This window comes from Nilaparvata lugens, chromosome 13 (assembly GCF_014356525.2).
Source record: "Nilaparvata lugens isolate BPH chromosome 13, ASM1435652v1, whole genome shotgun sequence".
Lineage (NCBI taxonomy): Eukaryota > Metazoa > Arthropoda > Insecta > Hemiptera > Delphacidae > Nilaparvata > Nilaparvata lugens.
The window spans coordinates 6,870,556-6,891,159 of NC_052516.1; the positions used below are offsets into that span (position 1 = coordinate 6,870,556).

The 20,604-nt window shown below is 31.4% G+C and overlaps 1 protein-coding gene across 1 annotated transcript in view; it reads left to right on the top strand.

Moving 5' to 3' along the window:
* LOC111043679 (circadian clock-controlled protein daywake) overlaps window positions 1-20,604 on the top strand; it is a 61,626-nt gene that overhangs the window by 25,936 nt on the left and 15,086 nt on the right. The gene's annotated exons all lie outside the window — the stretch shown is intronic.

Below are 20,604 nucleotides of genomic sequence, written 5' to 3' on the forward strand. Positions count from 1 at the left end.
TGTCAAAAAACCACTGATTTATCAATAAATCAGTGGTTTTTTGACAATCTCTTAGTCTTTTTCATTCAATATGAATAATTACCACAATATCAACTTCTCAACTACACAAAAAGGAAAATTAGTGAAGTTGGAAATATTCTCTTTTACTTCAAGCATTCAATATTAATCTATAAATGGTTCAAATTTTCTATAAATGGTATTAATTTTATCAGAGATCAAATATAATTTGTAATTTTTTATCATTTTAATTTCATGCAATGAAGCTAGTAGCATCTATATTTTCCAACTAAACCAAAAATATTATGACAATTAAATTATTTTGAATGACTTTAGATGAGTTATTGATAGTTCAGAAATGAAGGTAGGCCTGCTGATAGCTTTTGTTTTCTAATTGTGGGGAGATCATTACAGGGAGATGCTGAGTGCTATGAGGATCCTACTATATAAATGTTATGTGTGTTGGAACCCATAGATGGGTGATGAAATACTTCAAACGAACTGTGTTCTATGTGATGTACCTTATTCCCTTCACAATTAAAATCATAAAATATAAATTAAATCCACTGCTGATTATAAATAATCATGTATTGATTTGAATTATTGATTGAGGTCCCATATGCGTTGGGGGCATGGCCCCACCCGCGAATGGGGCAAGCCCTTAACGGAGGTTTAGATGTTTAGGGTGTAGAATCCCCCAAGAGAACTTGAAGGTGCCCCATGTGTTGAGAGGCATGGTCCCACCGCGAATGGGGCAAGCCCTTAACGGAGGTTAAGATGTTTAGGGTGTAGAATCCCCCAAGAGAACTTGAAGGTGCCCCATGCGTTGAGAGGCATGGTCCCACCGCGAATGGGGCAAGCCCTTAACGGAGGTTTAGATGTTTAGGTCTTAGAATCACCCAAGCGAAATTAAAATGCTCCTTAATGTGTTGAACGGAATAAGGTACACATTTATTATTGGATATTCCAGTTTCCTTGATATGATTGGTTAAAACGTGTACAAGGGTTTCCCCACGATAATTTATTACTAGGTACTACAATATTGGTGGAATATAAGGAGCATATAAACTCTGATGAAACTCAGAATATAACATATTCATTGGGTAAGAAAAAACATTTAGAGTTGAAAGGACTTTGATTTTGCTTTATTTCAGCATTCCATTATTTTTCTATAGAAATTCAAATATTTCTCATATTCATCAATTTAAGAAGGCTATTTGAATCCATGGATCTTGAGAATTTTACACCTGTTAATCCTCAATTTTCCACTTATAATAAAGTAGAGTTGACTACTTCAGAGTTCAGAAATAGAGTACCTAGCTTATGATTTTTTATTGAGGGGAAACCATTTTAGGTATTTACAGCATGGAATATGCGGGGCTCATGATTTTATGTGGGTTCCATACCACAAGGTAGGTGATTAACATAAGAAAGCAAAAGGTAAGTGAGTAATAGTGCATAAGAATTGATATTTTGGTGATCGTTTTCTTGTTTACATCACAATTCAAGGCTTTTCTTCTCTCAGATAACGTCGTGTGTATTCCACTACCGTATAGGCTCGAGTAATCATATTTCATTTTTCTAATTCTTATACGGTAGACCTAATATTTTCAATACGGTTGTTTGAACATAGCATTTACCTATAGGCCCATTTTTTTAATTTCATTTCACTCGATCTTGTTAGGATGATAAGCTTCTACAGCCTGTCTTTTTTTCATGATCAGTGAGTATAATATCAATTGATTCACTTTAATCTGCCAGCAAACAATGCTTTTAAGCGTTAAAGCAGACAATTTTGAGCAATAATTTTGTAATTGCTTTTAAACTTGGGTACGGTACTTGACCAATGCTGACGGCTGAAATAAATCTCACCAAGAATTCTATTAAGAGGCAGTAAAATATTTCTATATTTTCAAGTGGAATAAGCATTTCTTTATATTTAATACAAAGTAAATTGATGCCTAGCTGCGTATATTTGTACTACAGTATATTTTGTATACGGTAGGCCTGCCTAAAGAGTTTCTGAATTATCTAGAATTTGAAAATAAATTGTCCCTAAAAAGTAAATTTGTATGGCTTTAGTTGCTCCTTGCGGGAAGGTCCAACATCACCTGAATGTGTAATTTAAGCCATCAATAGGCCTTACGACTGTCATATTCCAGCCGGGACCGACAGTTGACTTGCTTATACGAGAACACAGGAGTTATCTGATCGAAAAATAGGTGATTGGCGGGTTTAAACCTGGGATCTCTAGGATCCACTAGAACACGGATCGTTCCCTTTTAAAACCTTGGATTGTGATGGATTTTTTGAATAGCGGTCACCAAATTAATAGCTCGTTGTTTGCCTTTAAATTGGTCAAGTAGGCTTATAGGTAGAGGCTACATCAATAACGTTTTCCTAGGCCATAAGAATATGCTATGTAGGCCTACCTGACCTAGGAATTTAGTTATTATGGCAGCTCAGCCAACTAGCTTAGCACCTACCGTACATGGTACAAATTTTTGGGATTAAAGCTACCGTACCTTCATAGTTTTTGACTGCAAATTGTACTGTAATAGGCTTTACCTTTTCAAGTAACTTGACCAATTTAAAGGCAACTGTGAGTCTAGATTTATAGTGGACCTAAAAGTTTAGATGGGGAACCACATAAAATTACAAGATGCAATGTTGATGCAAAGTTATCGTTCTTTATTATTTGAAATTATTAAAATATCTAGATTGATAACAGTGCAGCATCCCTAATGTTTTACTGTTTACATTAGAACCTAAATTTTTAGGTTATGTTTACCTAAAGAACGGTCAACTTGTAGGACGGCCAAATTGTATACAGCCATCTGACTGTCCAGCAAATTGACCGACCTACAAGTAAACCGACCTTATGACGTCATAGGACCGCTCATCTTGTTAGACCTCCTTGTCAAAATATCCTATCCCCAAAAATCATACGCTAACGAAACTGTGCCTAAACATAACCTAAAAGATAATAAAACCTTAAAGGTTAGAGTTAAAAAGTGTGTCTAGACGTTACATTACTGCATTTAGATGCAAATATGCTCTTATTATTTCAATTGTATGGATAATTGATGAGCTAAAAGCTTACATTTGTGAACTCTTCTTCGCATCTATGTGACATTTTGTCACAGTATTATTTTTGGGGATGCGATATTTTGTTCAACTCTGATATCGATTAATAACTATCGATATGTTTTTAAATTTATATTGATCTACCGTTCGATATTCCATCACTGGCGCGTAAGATCCTTGATTTTAAAATTCGAATTACGGTATTTCTAAGATTTTTTTGATGCGCTTACATGATACATGCAAATATATCACAGGAATAAATGAAGAATAAAAGTGGGTTTATCCACTTTTCAAGCTCTAGTTAATTCTGTACTATGGTAGATAAAAATTCGGCTCCTATTTTATCTAAAATACTCACTGAATGCTTTTTGATGGCTCACAAAATTAGGATAGGCAAAGTCAACATTATTATTATTAGGCTATTTAATTGGAGCTTCACGATTTCAATTGCTGATTTTTCCAATGTGGGAAACAGTATTTTGTTTTCATTTTTCTTAATGAAAATTAATATTAACATTCTGATTAGAATGATATGGCAATAAATTTGATTTTCAAGAATCCTACCTTAGGCAGTGAGTTTAATTTATTGACTTTATACTACTATCTCTCTAATCAATTAATATCTATATAAATTGTGGATTCAGCAATTTGTATTTTTTACCACATATTGCGAACATTCATAAATTATCATACATGCGTTTAAACAGCAAAAATGCAAAAATATCAGATTCGCTTGATATTTGGGCTACGGTCTACGGATGTTGGTTGACATAACAAGTGATTACCGGTACCGTATCACACTTTTCCAACAATACGGAGTACGGTAAGTTATTCATTAAAAACGAATTGTCCTCTCTTCTCTTAATGAGAGAAACCAATCATATTCTATCAATACATATAACTCAAAGACAAAGGAACAAATAAAGCGAGTTAACACATGTGACATATTATTGTTCATCTCATCAAATAGGCCTACTATTACTATCATTCCTGAGAGTTTGAGCAAAATTAATTTTCGACCATTTTTACAAAAGTCCATGATATGTTTAGTTCATGGATTTCATAAGAAATTAAAATCTTTCAGAATTGATGATATTCAGGCTATAGAGGTGACCTGACAAGTGTCGCGCTATATAATATGAGGCATTTTGCTACGATACAGAGTGAGTTATTCACTGAAACATAAAATCTCTCCTCTACTCTAATATCGGAAAAATCACTCATCTTGAAATGCTTATAACTCAATAATAAGAGTGAATTTTGCCAATGTGATGACATATTATTGTTCCTCTCGTCAAGTAGGCCTACTATCATTCCTGAGAGCTATTGAACGATTTCAATTTTTGTAAAAATCCATTATGTTTTATTCATGGATTTCATGAAAAATGCAAATCTCCCAGATTTGGTTGATGTTCGGGCTATGGATAGAGGGTGACTCAACAAGAGTGTTGTGCTATAATATTACACTTTCCGGTTCCGCTACAATACAGAGTGAGCTAGTTATTCACTAAAACAATAGGTTTCTCTTCTCTCTCAAGATCAGAAAAATCACTCATCTAAAGTGAATGTATAATTTCGCCGATGACATATATTATTGTTCCTTTCCTCATGTACATTCCTGAGAGTTTGAGCGATTTTTATTTTGACCATTTTTGCAAGAAATCCATGATGTTTTATTCATGAATTTCATGAAAAATGCAAATCACCCAGATGTGGTTGATATTCAGGCTATGGTTAGAGGTTTACCTAACAAGTGTTGTGCTATAATATGAGACGTCCCGCTACAATTCAGGGTAAGTTATTCACTGAACATAAAATCTCACCTCCTCTAATATCAGAAAAATCACTCATCTTCAAATGTGTATAACTGAAGAATAAAAGTAGACTAAATTTCGCCAGTGTGATGACATTATTGTTTTTCTCGACAAGTACTATCACTCCTGAAGGTTTGAACTATTTTAATTTTTCACCATTTTTGCAAAAATCCATGATTCATGATTTCATGAAAAATGCAACTCTCCCAGATTTTGTTGATATTCGGACTATAGCCTATTTCGTTTGCCAAAAAAATATATTTTTAATCATTTGATAATAAATTTTCATAGTTGGGATTGAATATTCTATTAATTATAGGCCTATATTTATACATTGTTGTAAAACTATTTTGCAACGTGCATGAGTGGAGGAGGATAGCGCTATCTGTTTCTCCTAATGATAGACAAGGATAGCAACACCAATGTTGAGCAAATACTACTGTTATTATAACGTGGACCTCAGTATACATGAAACAGATTCAATTTTTAAAACTAATATCACATATTATTTCATTATTGGTTCTCGTAACTTTTAATCATTACCAGTAGGATAAGGATCCCACTTTAGGAATGAGAGAGGAAGATAATAATTATAAGAGAGAACATGATCCTGATGAGATTGATTGAGTACTTTATTTATGTAGATTACAATATATACTGGCTTATACACTTATATACAATAGCTTACAATACAGCAAAATATAGATGAATTTACATAATATAGACTAAGAAAATAATAATTATTGAACTGTAATGATATGAAAAAGTAATTTGTAATATAATAACTATAGATAATTATATTGTTATGCATCTACATAATTGGCGGAGCTTTGGACATATCAATGTCCATTCTTCGGAAAGAATATTAAAAATATCCTCCCCACTAACTCTCTACCAAAGAGAGAGAGAGTGAGTGAGAGAGCAGGTCATTCCTACTTTTCTTCCTTCTGCCACCTTGTTCTCTATCCTTATTCTCTCTGCATCCTCTTCTCCAGCAAATGGAAGAGTGGGGAGAGCCTTATAAACCAGGCCATCTCTCCGTTGCCGAGTTATTCTGTGTTAGATGTTGTGAGAGAAGTGAAACAAGCGATCGCAAAGCTACAAAATGAGCGCAAACAACTTGTGTTGTTAGCTGCCGCTGTATTTCAACTCAGCTCAGCTGCCGTTCTAAAGGATGGGTCAGAAGTTCGTAAGTATCTTATCATATTTCCAATTTTATCAAATATTTCATTCAGAATATTCCTAATTTTCAATTCATGCGTAGCTCCATTTTGAACATTTGTTTTTGTCTATATTTGAGAGAGGGTCAGCTTCACTTTTTTAGTCAATTTATGTAGTAATTCCATATTTTTATAGCGTATAAACCTGATTTCTCTCCCAATATCATTTTATGATAAGCAATAAGTAGGCCTGTACAAAGGAAAAAATTAAATAATATAAATATATTTTCAATTTATTTAGAACTCTATGTATTCGAATTGTGATAGATGTAAGAGTATTATACTCTCAAATTTTTATTCAACCCGTTTTTTGAACTATTTTTAACGACACTACAGTCCAATATCTTTGAATATTAGTTATTGAAACTAGTACTCACTGTGGAGTGCTTTTGGATTATTTAAATCCATTTTCAACACTGTTATTACTTATTACAGTTCGTCATGGATAGTAAAATAGATGAGTTTTATTCAACCTTATGATGTATTTGTATTTAAGCTATTCAATTTTATTCGTAATATTTCTCTTTGATTTATCATTCATTTCAATTTTTATAAAGATCTACATTGATTTATACATTTATTATCATATTTTCTATGTTTTTCATACAAGCATAGATCTTTTCAATGTAAGGTAGAGGAACAGTGAAGCCTCATCTTAAATATTATTCACTCATTACATCTATCTGATCTAACATTTTTTGCAGAGATATTTTTGAATTCGTTTTAGTCAGTAGTATCACACAAAATGTTATTGTGAAAACATGAATTTTTATGATAATGGCACAAAATACTATAATTCTTTATTGATTCATACAATAATTATATCTTAAAAATTATAGGGAGAGAAAAAATAAGGTAACCTTGTACTATTCCTCTCCCAAATTTAGATAAGGTTACACATAGTCCGAAATACGTTAAATCTTGTAGTTGATCACAAAATTTAACAACATTTTCAGTCCTTAATTAATTTCACAAAGTAGATTTCCAAATTTAGATGCTTCAAAACCAAACATAGAAGAAATATATATCACATTATAATCACTAAAGTAGGAAATGTTCACATATTCAAGAAATAATATTTGCAGGACCAAAAAATTTTATTTCTTCATCGTTATATATTCAATTTAAACATCTATGAATACCTTTCATTTTTAATAAGTAACAATAACTGTTAATTATTTCACCAATTTATTCACATGTATCCAAACTCAAGTTATTAGGAAGATTGGAGTTGCAGAAGAAATGTAAAACCAAAACTGTTTCTCATAGGTACCTACCCGAAAAAAATTAGAAATAATGTAGTTGAAGAGCACAGTATATAGAAGATTTTCATCTAAATACAGTGGTTTAAGAGTAACAATAAATATTTTCACAGTTTTCTTTTCATTAGGCTACTCTATAATATTTATTTATTTATTTATTAGATAGAGCGAACAATACAATAGTCGGAAAAGAAAAAACAGGCTATTGCCCAAAACTTCTTCAATTTCCTGATTTTGTCACAAATAATAGGAGGTAAGATTGATTCTTCCATCCATACTTACAAATTTTGTATTGAATATGTTACAACTACTCTATTGAATACTGTTAAAAACTATTATAACCTTTCCCCAATAAACAATATTATTCTCTTCATATTGTTAGGTTGAACTACAATAACCTATTTTAATATACCTATAATAACATTATGAATATAAACACTAAAATAACAAAACCTACGATGACATTCTTTCGAGAATTTTTGTTGTTTTTCGAGTGAAATTGACTAAATTGAAAAAAGTGAAATTCAATTCAATTCAATTTCTTTATTCCAATACAAAAACAATGTACAATATAGAACAGAATAATAATTATGGAATAATTATTTCCCCGCATGGACTGTTGATCCGTGCGCGGGGAAAGAGTACCGGTACACAATCTATACAGGTAATACAAGTGCAAAAAAACAGTCAATAATTAATATTGATTCAAGCTTAACCTATAAATAAAAAAAATATGTTAAATCCTGTAATGTATAAAATACAAACTGTATGAATGATGATTCACACAGCACAAGTACCCGACTCAGAATACTTCATCTTCTTGTGAGCTATCTGAACTGACGATTTAACAACCTTAAATAGAAAGTACCCTAAAGAATCATAACCCTATTTCGGACTTTGAAAATTTAGGAGAGAAATAGTACAAGGAATATCCTTGGTTTTTCTCTCCCGATTAGTGTTTCCTTGTAAAAATTCTAGAGGAATAAATGAAGGAAAATAATTGAATGCTGTTGAAAACTATAAAAACCTTGAAAAATCATGGGCTTTGGTAGAAGAAAATCAGTTTTAACAAATTTTCTTAGAAAAAACATAATGACACTTTACACTGCACATGGCTAGTCTTCTAATAATTCATTCTTTTTCTCTGAAGATTCTAAAACCTCTTGACATACTTTTGGCAAATCCAACACAACTCAACTTTCACAATACCGACTTTCAGTTTCAAACAGTGAACTTTTCATTCCTAACTGTCAGCTTCCCTAATACATAACTATCTAAGCTTCCCATTCATCCAATGCTGACAGATTGAAATGAGTCTAACTATAGTGAGGTCCACGTTATAATGGCAGTGTTTGATTGACAATGGTATTGCTATCCTTGTCTATCACTCAACAAAGCGGATAGCGCTATCGCTTTCTCGCTTTGCTCTGTTCCCAGATCGTCTTTCAACAATGTAGTATTTAATAATTAATAAACAAAATAGTTTATCTTAATCATGAAAACTCATTAGGAAATTATTGAAAATAATATAATTTCTTGCTCAATAAAATATACCTAATTGATTATTTAAAACGAGAATGAACAGTTAATATTACATCAATAAACCTGTATCAGCTACCGTCTATAGAAGACATTGACAAGACAGAGGATCGGCAAAGTTGCTCTCCCATCTCTACTGAAACTGTCCGGCCCTAGAACGATCACATGACAACCATCCCCCACCCATCCAACAAATACAAACCTTTAAACCTGTTATAGAATGAATTGTGTATATATATTATATAAACTCATGTTTTTTAATTAACCACTGCTTACTGCTGTATATTACGGTACTGAAAGTTGATTACCCTTACTACTTTCAGCCTACTTCATTTGATTAATCAATAATTTGATCTTATCTACCTATATAATTATTTTACTCTATCAATTTTCTGTTTTTTTTTCTCTTAAATATTTATATTAATTAAAACTTTTACAAAATTTCCATTAATAAATAGATCTTAGCTTAATTAATTAAATTAAAGTTTTGGTAGAGAGTTAGTGGGGAGGATATTTTTAATATTCTTTCCGAAGAATGAACATTGATATGTCCAAAGCTCCGCAAATTTATGTAGATGCATAACAATATAATTATTCATAGTTATTATATTACAAATTACTTTTTCATATCATAGGCCTATACTTTCAATAATTATTTTCTTAGTCTATATGTAATTCATCGATAATTTTGCTGTATTGTAAGCTATTGTATATAAGTGTATAAGCCAGTTTATATTGTAATCTACATAAATAAAGTACTCTATTAACTTATACTCTATTAACTTATATGTGACTCAATCAATCAATCAATCAATCTTTATCCTCTTCCATTATAAATTATTGAAAAATATAATATCATGCTCAATAAAATAAAATTGATTATTTTAAACGAGAATAAACAGTTAATATAACATCAATAAACCTGTATCAGCTACCGTCTATAGAAGACATTGACAAGACAGAGGATCGGCAACGTTGTTCTCCAATCTTTCTCCAGTGCCATTATAACGTGGACCCCACTATAGTTTGTATAGGTTGTGTCTTGTTTTAAACAATGGTTGGAGTTTGAATGAAAGTTAAAAGTTATTATGCTTGCAAGGACGCATGTCTATTTCGTGACCATACTTACAATGATAGTGATAATAGAGGCAAACTCCTGTGAGATGTCTTCATTAGTATTACAAGAATATACAGACAAATAGACTCATTTACACAAGTAGGTCTGTTAAGTAACAAAAAACTATCAGCTACATACAAGGTTAATGTATAGTCTTGTAAACTATAGAAATAAATCTAAGTAACCTTTTTGGAAATTGTTTACCCTTTTATTTCCAAAAACGGAACTTAGATTTCTATTTTCATTTTCATTCAAGAGTAACCTAACGAAAAAAAGGACAGTATAGAAAAGTATAAAGTCTAAAACAGTATAAAAAGATATATATATCTTTATATATATATATATATCTCTAAAGATAATATATTGAGATTTAAGATGCATAAAACATTGTAAAAGTACGGGAAATTGAGAAAATCTATAAAATGTTATAGAAAACTGCAAGACTTTTATTAATATGTTGCAATAACAAATACTCCATCAGTTGGCAGGATACAGACAAAAGAAGTCATTACTCAAAACGGGGAACTATTTTATTAGGTATTAGCATACAGAAACAGTAGCATAAGTAGATATCCCATGGTATAGGGAATTTATGTCGCAACTTTTACTGTTATCTCAAGCCAATTAGGGGTGAGAGTGTAAGAACAGCACAATTTGAGAGACTACCGGCGTCACATAGCTGCATGGGAAAGAACTACGTGAACCATCGGCTTGGGATAACAGTAAAAGTTGCGACATAAACGCCCTATACCATGGGATATCTACTTATGCTACCGTTTCTCTATGGTATTAGCTGCAAGCTGAATGATGTAAAGTCTTGGAGAAAATATAATATTATAAGAGGACATCCTATGGTATAGGTAGTTTTGTTCCATCATTCACTGTAAACTCAAACTGTCTATTATTACTATGTTGGGAGTGTAAGAATGGCACAGTATGAGAGACTACCAGCGTCACATAGCTTCACCAAAAATATACCAACTACTAGGACTATCAGCTTGAGTTAACTGTGAAATTTGCAACAAAAACGTCTATACAATTTATGGGGTATCTTCGCTTAAGCTATATTTTCTTTATGACATTACTCAAGTATTAAGTAACGGAAAAAATTAGCTGAAAGTTAATGTATAATTTCGCCGATGACATAATTATTATTGTTCACGTTTCATCAGTTCAGAGTTTATCAGAGATTGACAATGGTCTAATAATCGAAACCGGTCTTTCTAAGTATCAATAAATCGGTGGTTTTTGACAATTTCTTAGTCTTTTTCATTGTTCCTTTCTTCATGTACATTCCTGAGAGTTTAAGCGATTTCAATTTTTTCATGAAATCCATGATGGATTCCATGAAAAATGCAAATCTCCCAAATTTGGTTGATATTCGTGCTATGGATAGAGGTTGACCTAACAAGTGTCGTGCTATAATTTTAGACGTTTTGCTACAATCCAGGGTGAGTTATACGCTGAAACATAAAATCTCACGTCCACTCTCAGATCAGAAAAATCACTCATCTTCAAATGCTAATAACTCAAGAATCGGAGTGAATTTTATGTCAATGTGATGACATATTATTGTTCCCACCGTCAAGTACTATCATTCCAGAGAGCTTGAATGGTTTTAATTTTTTTCCTACAGTTACGTTGAAAAGTGGCCATTGCTGCACTGATTACAGAACGCAAAGAATCACTTTTCCGCTCTAGTGCGGGAAAAATTTTTCTGCACTCCAGATTTGCAACATGGCAACGCAAAATACTTAGTAGGTTATATGGAGCAACAGTGCAGCAAAATCAAAATGAAGTTGGTAACAGTGACTGCTGTGGCTGCTATAGTGAGCAGAGGTGCAACCAAGCACAACGCGCTAATTATTATTCATTATATATTATAACCAAGGACAACGAGGACTTTAGGATTTTAGGATTAAGGTTTTTATCAATAATAAAATTACACAGAAAAACATTTGATGCATTTCAGGCAATTTTACCCATAATTACCCACTTTTCATATTCAATGGTAACTGTAGGAAAAACTTAATGTGAAATACGTGCGCAAAGTTCCTCTGATGCACTCAAGAAACCAATCCGCCCTCGCCTACGGCTCGGGCGTAAACGTTTCTTTCGGTGCTGCAAACTGACACTTTGCGCACTAGTTGCACAAATAACTATATCATTTTTGTAAAAATCCATGATGCTTCATTCATGGCTATCATAAAATTGCAAATTTCCCAGATTTGGTTGATATTGGGGCTATGGATAGAGGGTGACCTAACAAGTGTTGTACTATATAATATGACACTTTCCGCTACAATACAGAGTGAGTTATTCACTGAAATATTTAATAACAACTTTTTACAGGATTAACCAATTAGACTTGAATATTTTCCGAGAATGATTTACTAAGCGTATGCTCATTGACTTTTCCATTATAATATAGAAGTATGGGAAGCAGCATATGACACTCATTTTGAAAAACTTTTTATAATACAAAAGCATATTATTAGAGCTGCGCTTGGAAGACCCAGACTCTATCCCAGCAGATTAATATTTGAAGAGATAGATCTACTAACGCTACGTCAAACTTATGTGACAAATTTGATTCTTCTTATTAATAAAAATACATATTAATTCACCCGTCACACAATCCCTTATAATATACGTTCAACTATAGTAAATGCTTGCAACATTCATTTTACTTCATTAACATCTAGTAAATACCAATTTGAATATCAGAGTAATAAACTAATAAATAAAATTCCAGAAGACTTTAGGATAAAATAACAAAACACAAATTGAGGTTAATAAAATCGTAGGAGAAACAAGACTATTATTTTAAAATTGAGAACTGAGCTCTGAAGAATCACCAATTTTATTTATTTATTTATTTGTTGATATAATTACAAATCATATGAATATGATCGGGATAGAACAACAGGCATAGCCCAAAACTATTCTGTTCCCAAATTTTGATAAATAATGAAATGTTCGAAAAAATAGGTTATGTTCTTACTGAGGAAATTTAAAGTTCAATGTTCTGTCCAAGGATAATTATATATTAGCTAGAAATTTTGAATTTAGAATGATTGAAATACCAAATTATAGTCAAATTTTGCACTTAATATCACCGCACTTTGAATAAATTAAGTTACTTCAGAAAATTTTGAAGCCAAAAATATACACACAACTTTCAACTAGGCACAGCTGTTACAAACATTTTGGCAATATCAATTATTTATTATTGTGTAAAAATGATAAAACTCGACAATTATAATAATATTTTTCTGGGCAATTATATTTTGTTCATCAAGGTAACCTTCTTGGATTATTAAAAATTCAACATCCATAGATTATCATCATCAACAGAATTGTTTCATTATTGTACGGTACTGCCATAATTATATTAAAAAAAATTATTTCTTATTTTTAGAACTCGTGGCTGGAGCTCAAGGCTTCTTTTTCCAGTCACGCCAAAAACTATTGTATTTTGATGATTATATTTATTTGTAAAATTATTTCTTGTATTAGGCAATAAAGTTTAAAATATGAAATTTATAAGAATTCAGTTCCTTTATTGAACAAGAGGTTTCTCTTCTCTCTCTCAAGATCAGAAAAATGACTCATATCTAAATGCTCATAACTTTCATAATGGGAGCGAATTTTACCGAATGTGATGACATCTTTAATAATTGTTCCTCTCGTCAAGTACTATTATTCCTGGAAGTTTGAGAATTTTAAATTTTCAAGCTATTATAAGAAACGAAAAACATTCTCTAGAAGTGAATGTATAGTTTAAAACTAAAAAATCTGGTGTGGTACACTCACACAACTTTCCTTGCTCATATTAATTTGAAACTACGATCAGACTTCTGTATATGTATATATATAATTGTTTTCAGAGTACTTTTTCCTTTGTGTAAATTGTAAAATTCGATGATTTTTTTTAGTCATCATTTTTTTAAAGTCGTCAAAACAGCTGTTCTACAGATGAAATATCTCGACTATGTTTTATTTTTATGAACTGGGCTACCTACCTACCTCATGCACGAGAAGGAGGTTACTAAGTCCATTTCTCAAGGATGGGGTGGACCCCCCATTAGTTTCCCAAAAAGGAGACTCAAGCCAGTTGATAGAGCTGATAAATAACTAAACAGGGTATGAAAAAAATCGGTCAAGTTATTTTTGAAAAAATAGTGAAAAACATGGTTTTTTAGTAATTATTCTCCTTTTTTCTTTTTTTCTCAAAAATATTACGGTGCTCCTGCAATTTTCCCAGAAATGAGACTCGTGCCAGTTGATAGGGCTTATAAATAGCTATCCATGGTATAAATTTGAAGAAAATCGTTAGAGCCGTTTACGAGAAAATCGTGAATAACATGGTTTTTTAGTCATTATCCGCAACTTTTCTCAAGGATATTACGGAGCTCCTGAAATTTTCCTAGAAATGAGACTCATGTCAGTTGATAGGGCTTATAAATAGCTATCCATGGTATAAATTTGAAGAAAATCCTTAGAGCGGTTTTCGAGAAAACCGTGAAAAATATGGTTTTTTAGTAATTATCCGCCATTTTTCCCGCCATTTTGAATTCAATTTTATTGAATTTCTTATTGTCGGATCCTCATGGTATGAGGACCTTAAGTTCAAAATTTCAAGTCAATCGGTTGATTAGGAATGGAGTTATCGTGTTCACAGACATACACACATACACACACACACATACACACACACACACACATACACACACACAGACCAATACCCAAAAATCATGTTTTTGGACTCAGGGGACCTTGAAACGTATAGAAAACTTGAAATTAGGGTACCTTAATTTTTTTTGGAAAGCAATACTTTCCTTACTATAGTAATAGGGCAAGGAAAGTAAAAAGTAAATTTAGCTTCAAAGGTGCGTAAGACATTGAAAAAGTAGGGGAAACGATGAAATTTAATAGAAAACTGCACGAAAGTGATAAAAATATACCTTAATAATAGCAAATAAGTTGTAGTGTTATTCACTCCAAGTTTGCAGCTTTCCTTATGAACAATATCAACTTTTCGGTTATTAAATAGAACGACTAGCTGTCAAATTCATTCAACAATTTTATCCAATTAAATTCATTTGTTGAAGAAATTTGACTGCTTTTTTTACTTTCCTTGCCCTATTACCATACGTAAGGAAAGTATTGCTTTCCAAAAAAAATTAAGGTACCCTAATTTCAAGCTTTCTATACGTTTCAAGGTCCCCTGAGTACAAAAACATGATTTTCGGGTATTGGTCTGTGTGTGTGTGTGTGTATGTGTGTGTGTGTGTATGTGTGTATGTCTGTGAACACGATAACTCCATTCCTAATCAACCGATTGACTTGAAATTTTGAACTTAAGGTCCTTATACCATAAGGATCCGACAACAAGAAATTCAATTAAATTCAATTCAAGATGGCGGAAAAAATGGCGGATAATTACTAAAAAACCATGTTTTTACCGTTTTTCTCGAAAACGGCTCCAACGATTTTCTTCAAATTTATACCATGGATAGCTATTTATAAGCCCTATCAAATGACATGAGTCTCATTTCTGGGAAAATTTCAGGAGCTCCGTAATATTCTTGAGAAAAATGGCGGATAATGACTAAAAAACCATGTTTTTCACGGTTTTCTCAAAAACGGCTTCAACGATTTTCTTCAAATTTATACCATAGATAGCTATTCATAAGCCCTATCAACTGACATAAGTCTCATTTCTGGGAAAATTGCAGGAGCTCCGTAATATTCTTGAGAGAAATGGCAGATAATTACTAAAAAACCATGTTTTTCACGATTTTCTCAAATATAACTTGACCGATTTTTTTCAAATTCATACCCTGTATAGTTATTTATCAGCTCTATCAACTGGCATGAGTCTCTTTTCTGAGAAACCAATGGGGGGTTCACCCCATCCTTGAGAAATGGACTTAGTAACCTCCTTCTCGTGCATGAGGTAGGTAGGTAGCGCAGTTCATATAAAGAACACATAGTCAAGATATTTCATCTGTAAAACAGCTGTTTATACGACTTTAAAAAAATGACGACTAAAAAAAATCACCGAATTTCACAATTCACACAAAGAAAAAGTTCTCTGAAAACAATTATAAACACATATACAGAAGTCTGATCGTAGTTTCAAATATGAGCAAGGAAAGTTGTGTGAGTGTACCACACCAGATTTTTTCTAATTAATAACAAAAAGTGGTAAAATAGTAAGCAGTTTGTGATGGAAAACAACATTGAAGCAGAATATCAACGTTCCCTATGCAACCAATCAATGCTCACAGATTCTAGTAGTAAATTTTACTAGTTTACTAAAATATTTGTTTATTTGATCCACGTTTCAAGATAAAGGTCTAACGATCATGACTGCCTTGCCTTGACAGCTTTTTTATTTATAATAATACCGGTAGATAGGCTCATACATAAATGAAGTACCGTATTCTAATTTTCAATTTTATGAGATGTAGATTTTTATTCAATGATTTAAAGTTGGTTAACTACGTGAAACCATGGTTCTGTTATAAAGTTTTTAATAAATTTTTAGTGAAATTTGACAATATCTTTGTTTTCTTATTATGGAGAGATTTCACAACATCACTATCAATTCTACTAATTTTATTTAAATTTTGATTTTATTAACCTGCGTTTACACCAAAGTTAATAACAAAATGTTAACCCTCATAGATTCTATTAGATTGAGCATAACTTATCATACACATGATGAACATACCGTATGTGTTTGTCAAGTTCCGTTCAATCTAATAGAATCTATAAGGATTAAGTTATTAACATTTTGTTGGTGAAGCCTCAGCTCTACTGCCAGAAAATACATATAATAGTACACTAGGCCATGTCATTACAATAAAGTTACAAATAGAATTACAATAAAAATAGTGTTCTGGTTTTTTTAGTAGGATCTATTATCACTGACTAGTTTTTCTAGTAGTTTGTGCATTATAAACTTCATACACATAATGGTTGAGAGAGAACAATAATTGAAATTAAATAAAACTTTAAAACTGTAAGGCCCAGTTGCGCAAAAGCCTGTTGAGTTTTAATTTATTCATTTATTTTATTCACAATCACAAATCATAAATTAAAATATTATTGGGAGAAGACAACAGGCATAGCCCGAAACTGTCATCTCCCAAATTTTTACAAATAAAAGTTTCAAAAAATAATGAGGTTAGAGGTTAATCATTATTAAATGCCAAGAAAACTAATAATCAGTGAAGGCTTTAATAATCAGTGAAGCGAAAAGAAGACCTCTGATTGGTTATCGTGGAATTCAATTACGATTAAAATTCAACAGGATTTTTTGCAACCGGCACAAGAGTGTTTCAACTTCAACAGAGTTAATGAAATTCAATTTATTTTCTCATAGATTCAATAAAATCGTAATAAATACCATCATTTTATGATTGGTTGATATATATTTATTGAATCTATAATCTGAACAGGTTCAAGTTTGTGGAATTTCTATCGGACCTGAATTTCACATATCAGTATTTATAGATATTTTAATAATACATATTAATTATTATCAACAAGAATATAGCTCTACGGTAAAAAACTGCTGAATAGCGGTTTAGTATTAACAAGAATATAGCACCCTACGGTAAAAAAAGTAAAGCAGATGATTGATAATATTGACCTATCATCTTCTTGTTCATATCATTTTTGATTTTATAATAATTAACTATTATTATATGAAACTTGAATTTTATCATAATATGGGTTAACATAAGAATTGAATGCCTTCTGTTTTAGTTATTAACATCATAATGTGTGTGTGATAGATAGGTACCTCTATCAGCATCTAATGTATATTAGATTCACCTTGTTTACCCTAGTAATTAGATCAAAAACAGGAAAAGGATATAGGCTACGATATATGCGAAAGATAAACGAAAATTATGTTCTACACGAGCTCTCAGTATAAAGGAAATATGTTTAGATGGGTTATATTCAAGGTCATAACTGGATACTAGCTAATAAGGTGTGTATTTTGTCCATTCTAATAGAGACATAATTTGTCCATTCATATTAGAGTACCGAAAAATATATGGAACAGATACATAAATATATATATATATATATGGAGCAATTCATTAGAACGTTGTTCAAAAATATTTCAGGCAATAGGCTACTTATAAAACATCCATCATGGTAAAATTAAGCACTAACATGCAAAGTAGGTACCAAATTAATATAAAATTGGTTTAAAAAAATAGAAAAGGATATTACTTTTTCAACCAGTCATTGACCAAATGAGAAAGAAATAATTTACAAGGATAAAACTATTATAATAGCTTATGTACTGTATTGATGGCTTTTTTATCGTGGATCTAATTGAGCTAAATAAAATGCTAAAATATGAATGCCTTGTTCTATTTTTTTTTACTTTGAAAATATATATTAATGTGGTGAATGAAATTAGAAATAGCAAAGGCTATTCAATAGCTTATAGGCTACAAAATATAAAAATAAAACTAAAGTTATACAACACAAAATCTAAGTTGAATCACTATGTTTTAAAATTATGATAGGTAGGCTACTGCAAACATTGAAACTTTTGCGTTTTGTGGGAATATAGAGAGATAGGTAGTAAAGCAGACACTGTATCGTGTTTTATTAAATTGAAGGAATAACCTTCTTCAAACTCAAACCATTCATTTGAATTTTCTTTCATTTACATTATTTTTCACAACTTGTAAAGAACGTCTGCATTGTCAGCATACACAATTCAATATCAATATTCAATGATTTGTTACTATAAAAATCACAGATTAACGATTTAATAAACAAATCACAAATAATTCATGAAATACATGTCATCCACTTTATTGCAATAGTTATTTGTGCAACTAGTGCGCAAAGTGTCAGTTTGCTGCACCGAAAGAAACGTTTACGCCCGAGCCGTAGGCGAGGGCGGAATGGTTTCTTGAGTGCAGCAGAGGAACTTTGCGCACGTATTTCACATTAAGTTTTCCTACAGTACCATTGAATATGAAAAGTGGGTAATTATGGGTAAAATTGCCTGAAATCCATCAAATGTTTTTCTGTGTAATTTTATTATTGATAAAAACCTTAATCCTAAAATCCTAAAGTCCTCGTTGTCCTTGGTTATAACTCTATTAATGTAATGGAAACAAAATGAATCTTTGATCTGCTGCTGCCTCATATTCTTGTTTTCCAATAAATTAACCAATTAATTACACAGACTCTGTATTCTCTCTTCCTCTCTGCCTCATTTTTTGGTAGAGAGTTAGTGGGGAGGATATTTTTAATATTCTTTCCGAAGAATGGACATTGATATGTCCAAAGCTCCGCCAATAATTTATGTAGATGCATAACAATATAATTATTATCTATAGTTATTATATTACAAATTGCTTTTTCATATCATATACAGTTCAATAATTATTTTCTTAGTCTATATCATGTAAATTCATCTATAATTTTGCTGTATTGTAAGCTATTGTATATAAGTGTATAAGACAGTATATATTGTAATCTACATAAATAAAGTACTCAATCAATCAATCAATCAATCATATTCTTGTTTTCTAATAGATAAATTACACAGACTCTGTATTCTCTCTTCCTCTCTTACACACACTTTTACTATGATATCTCTTTCTCTTTCTCGGAGAGAAGAGAGTATTTGGCATTACATAATAATAATGTTTAAAGTGAAACCGGTCTCAGAAGCCATCGTCCGTTTACTGGGACACTGAGAACTCCTTGCTAAGCACTAAGCACCACTTGCTCTCTCAATGAACAATAACACACTTCTAGAATGTTCTAGAATATGAACACTAGGTCTACCAGTGTACTATTTAAACTATAGTGATGTCATATAAGTTACAGATGGAATTAAATAGAGAATGCATTTATTCAAATGCTAATTAATATATAATTATTATTGAACGAAAATCCTAAATATTTAGGATTTTCGTTCAATGATAATTATGTCATATAAGGTTTTCATCCTGGATTTTCAACAATTTACACTAAAGTGAGGCCATAAAAGGGTTTCAACCTAAATTTTCAACGTGAATCACTACAGAGCTTAGAGACTTGATAATGACATCATCTTTATTCTTTATTGATTGATACAATAAGTATCATACATCTCAAAATGATAGGGAGAGAAAAAATAAGATAACCTTGTGCTATTCCTCTCCCAAATTTAGATAAGGTTACACATAGTCCGAAATAGGTCAAGTCTTGTAGTTGTTCACTTCACAAAATTTTCAGTCCTTAATTATTTTCACAAAGTAGATTTTAAATTTTAGATGCTTCAAAACCAAAACATATAAAACATATTTAACATTATTATCAATAAAATAGGAAATATTCACATATTAGCCGAAACATGTAGTGACTAAATAATTTTAAAAAGGGTACTTAGAATTCTATTTTTATTTATATTCAAGAGTAGCCTAAAGAAAAAATACGGTACACTACACAGATATATAGAGCATTATATTACTCATCCATTCTGTTTTTAGGTTTTTGTTGTAAAAATTCCCTATTATGCTGTTCATAAG